Source organism: Mesoplodon densirostris, chromosome 5 (genome assembly GCF_025265405.1).
Source record: "Mesoplodon densirostris isolate mMesDen1 chromosome 5, mMesDen1 primary haplotype, whole genome shotgun sequence".
NCBI lineage: Eukaryota > Metazoa > Chordata > Mammalia > Artiodactyla > Ziphiidae > Mesoplodon > Mesoplodon densirostris.
The window spans coordinates 135189287-135193841 of NC_082665.1; the positions used below are offsets into that span (position 1 = coordinate 135189287).

Sequence of the window (4555 nt, forward strand, 5' to 3'; positions counted from 1 at the left end):
AACCATTGAGCTGGCCTAAAGAGAATCTAAGGATTTTTAAGGATCCATATTTTCAGCCATTCTAAAACCATCTTCCTCCTTCTTTCTCAGAGAGAAACCGTTCATTCACTCAGCTCCCTCCACACCCACCTTGGCCTGCATAGACTGCCACTTTAATAGCCATCTGGTTTTCTTCAAGTACCGTCACCATACTTTCTTTCTTCACAACCCACCTCTAAAAAGTATGTTTGTCTTATATCCATACAGTGCTGTCTGCTTTGTTAGTTCCCAGTCAGTACTCATTTCTGGCTTGATGCCAAAGTTGATTAGCTAAAATCATTTAGTAAAGATTGTTCATTATCAGGAAGACTAGGTTTTACTAGCATCTTGACATTAGTATATCAAGTATTTACTTAGGTTAAGTATTTGCTCTCTGGCTTTTCTGTATTTACTTCATTTTCTTCTCTGTAGCTTTCCTGGACTTACAGAAACCAAGAAAATTAAAATAAGGGCCTAATTAATGGAAGCAGATCAAACCATCAAGGTGTATAATTTGTTATGACAAGTTCTAACCTCTTTTGTACACAAAATTCTAAAAAATGAAAGGAAACTAGCAAACATTTCAGTTTTCAGCTAAGTACTTACTGTCTTTGGAAGAAAAAATTGAATATGTGAGTCTATACTGAATTATTTTTATTCTTTTTTTTTAACATCTTTATTGGAGTATAATTGCCTTACAATGGTGTGTTAGTTTCTGCGTTATAACAGAGTGAACCAGTTATACATATACATATGTCCCCATATCTCTTCCTTCTTGCATCTCCCTCCCTCCCACCCTCCCTATCCCACCCTTCTAGGTGGTCACAAACCACCTAGCTGATCTCCCTGTGCTATGCGGCTGCTTCCCACTAGCTATCTATTTTACATTTGGTAGTGTGTATATGTCCATGCCACTCTCTCACTTTGTCACAGCTTACCCTTCCCCCTCCCCATATCCTCAAGTCCATTCTCTAGTAGGTCTGTGTCTTTATTCCCATCTTACCCCTAAGTTCTTCATGACCTTTTATTTATTTTTTTTCTTAGATTCCATATATATGTGTTAGCGTACGGTATTTGTTTTTCTCTTTCTGACTTACTTCACTCTGTATGACAGACTCTAGGTCCATCCACCTCACTACAAATAACTCAATTTCGTTTCTTTTTCTGGCTGAGTAATATTCCCTTGTATATATGTGCCACATCTTCTTTATCCATTCACCCATTGATGGATACTTAGGTTGCTTCCATGTCCTGGCTATTGTAAATAGAGCTGCAATGAACATTTTGGTACATGACTCTTTTTGAATTATGGTTTTGTCAGGGTATATGCCCAGTAGTGGGATTGCTGGGTCTTATGGTAGTATCCTGACATTTTTATTTTATTTTTAAAATTTATTTATTGAAGTATAGTTTGATTTACGATGTGTTAATTTCTGCTATACAGCAAAATGATTCAGTTTTACATAGATATATTCTTTTCCATTATGGTTTATTACATAATACTGAACATAGTTCCCTGTGCTATACAGTAGGACCTTGTTGTTTATCCATTCTATATATGCTAGTTTGAGTCTGCTAATCCCAGACTCCCAATTCATCCCTCCCAACCCTCCATTCTGGCAACCACAAGTCTGTTCTCTGTATCTGTGAGTCTGTTTCTGCTTCATAGATAAGTTCACTTGTGTCATATTTTAGATTCCACATATAAGTGATATCATATGGTATTTGTATTTATCTGACTTCCTTCTCTTAGTATGATAATCTCTAGGTCCATCCATGTTGCTGCAAATGGCATTATTTCATTCTTTTTTATGGCTGGGTAGTATTCCTTTGTGTGTATATATATGTGGTGTGTGTGTATATATATATATATATATATATATATATATATATATATATATATATATATATATATATTACATATTTATCCATTTATCTGATGATGAACATTTAGGTTTTTTCCACATCTTTGATATTGTGAATAGTGCTGCTATGAACATAGGGGGTGCATGTATCATTTCAAATTATAGTTTTGTCCAGATAGATGCTCAGGAGTGGGATTGAAGGATCATATAGTAACTCTATTTTTAGTTTTTTGAAGAACCTCCATGATGTTTTCCATAGTGGCTGCACCAGTTTACATTCCCACCAACAGTGTAAGAGGGTCCCCTTCTCTCCAAACCATCTCCAGCATTTATGATTTGTAGACTTTTATTTATTTATTTTTAATATCTTTATTAGAGTATAATTGCTTTACAATGGTATCTCAGTTTCTGCTTTATAGCAAAGTGAATCAGTTATACATATGTCCCCATATCTCTTCCCTCTTGTATCTCCCTCCCTCCCACCCTCCCTATCCCACCCCCCCAAGGTGGTCACAAAGCACAGACCTGATCTCCCTGTGCTATGCAGCTGCTTCCCACTAGCTATCTATTTTACGTTTGGTAGTGTATATATGTCCATGCCACTCTCTCACTTTGTCACAGCTTACCCTTCCCCCCTCCCCATATCCTCAAGTCCATTCTCTAGTAGGTATGTGTCTTTATTCCTGTCTTACCCCTAGGTTCTTCATGACAATTTTTTTTTCTTTAATTCCATATATATGTGTTAGCATATGGTATTTGTCTTTCTCTTTCTTACTTACTTCACTCTGTATGACAGACTCTAGGTCCATCCACCTCACTACAAATAACTGAATTTTGTTTCTTTTTATGGCTGAGTAATATTCCGTTGTGTATGTGAGCCACATCTTCTTTATCCATTCATCTGTCGATGGACACTTAGGTTGCTTCCAGGTCCTGACTATTGTAAATAGAGCTGCAATGAACATATTGGTACATGACTCTTTTTGAATTATGGTTTTGTCAGGGTATATGCCCAGTAGTGGGATTGCTGGGTCATATGGTAGTTCTATTTGTAGTTTTTTAATGAAACTCCATACTGTTCTCCATAGTGGCTGTACCAATTCACGTTGCCACCAGCAGTGCAAGAGTGTTCCCTTTTTTCCACACCTTCTCCAGCATTTATTGTTTCTAGATGTTTTGATCATGGCCATTCTGACTGGTGTGAGATGATATCTCATTGTAGTTTTGATTTGCATTTCTCCAATGATGAATGATGTTGAGCATTCTTTCATGTGTTTTTTTGGAGTCTGTATATCTTCTTTGGAGAAATGTCTATTTAGGTCTTCTGCCCATTTTTGGATTGGGTTATTTTTTGTTGTTGTTATTGAGTTGTATGAGCTGTTTGTATATTTTGGAAATTAAGCCCTTATCAATCACATCATTTGCAAATATTTTCTCCCAGTCCGTAAGTTGTCTTTTCGTTTTGTTTATGGTTTCCTTTGCTGTGCAAAAGCTTATAAGTTTGATTAGGTCCCATTTGTTTATTTTTGCTTTTATTTCTATTGCCTTGGGAGACTGACCTAAGAAAACATTGGTATGATTTATGTCCAAGAATGTTTTGCCTATGTTCTCTTCTAGGAGTTTTATAGTGTCATGTCTTAAATTTGTCTTTAAGCCATTTTGAGTTTATTTTTGTGCATGGTGTGAGGGTTTGTTCTAACTTCATTGATTTACGTGCGGCTGTCCCAACTTTCCCAACACCAAAAAATATGGAATGCTTCACAAATTTGTGTGTCATCCTTGCTCAGGGGCCATTCTTCTCTGTATAGTTCCAATTTTAGTGTATGTGCTGCGAAAGCAAGCATGGCATTTATATGTTTAGATGTTTGTAATGGGTTACTTAATTTTAAAACATATCAATTTAAGTCAATTATGTAAATAATTTGCATGCTATATTTTTTTCTAAAATTTTGTTTACTCTTTTTTAAAAAATCCAAAAACACATTTTAGAAAGCCCAAACAATAAAAATGCATGATTTTAACAGAAAAAGTTCTTCTGATCCACTAACTCCCACCTACACCATGGAATACTTTCCAATTTGTTATTCTTATTCCTACATGGTGCCCAGGAAAACACCTGCTGAATTTGGTCTTCACTGTGGGAAAATTCATGAATCATTTTTACATCACTCCTTTGACATTTCCTAATAAAACAGACATGACAATTAGAATCAATCTAAAGAACTTTATTTTAGAATTACATACTTTGTAATCCATAAAGCTAAGTGTCATCTCTGAAGGCAGAACTGAATCTTGTGTCTTTCCTAATGTAAAAGTCAACAGAATGATTTTTTTCAGATTTGTTTTGTGGTAAGCTTGAAAATATTTTAAAATATAAATTATGTCTTCATATTCATTATCTTAAATTGTCTAAAAAAATTATTTCAAAGAAATTAGCACAATTTTACATGATAAAATGGGGCCGCAAAAATTTAAGCAAATTTAACGAAAAATATGTAAATAAAAAGTAGAAATGACAAGAACCCAGAGTTTCATTGCTCTCCTAAGACTGCACTGCTGAGCTGACAGCGATTAAGTAAAAGTTATCATTGGACAATTCAGGTAACTGCAGTGTAAATAACATTGCTCCCATTCTGTCTGTTGTAATTAAATGCTGCTTCTTATTCACAGAG

The 4555-nt window shown here is 35.1% G+C and overlaps 1 pseudogene; it reads right to left on the reverse strand.

Moving 5' to 3' along the window:
• Positions 1–3625: 3625 nt before the first annotated feature.
• On the reverse strand, positions 3626–3723 carry LOC132491524 (U6 spliceosomal RNA; annotated as a pseudogene).
• Positions 3724–4555: the final 832 nt, after the last annotated feature.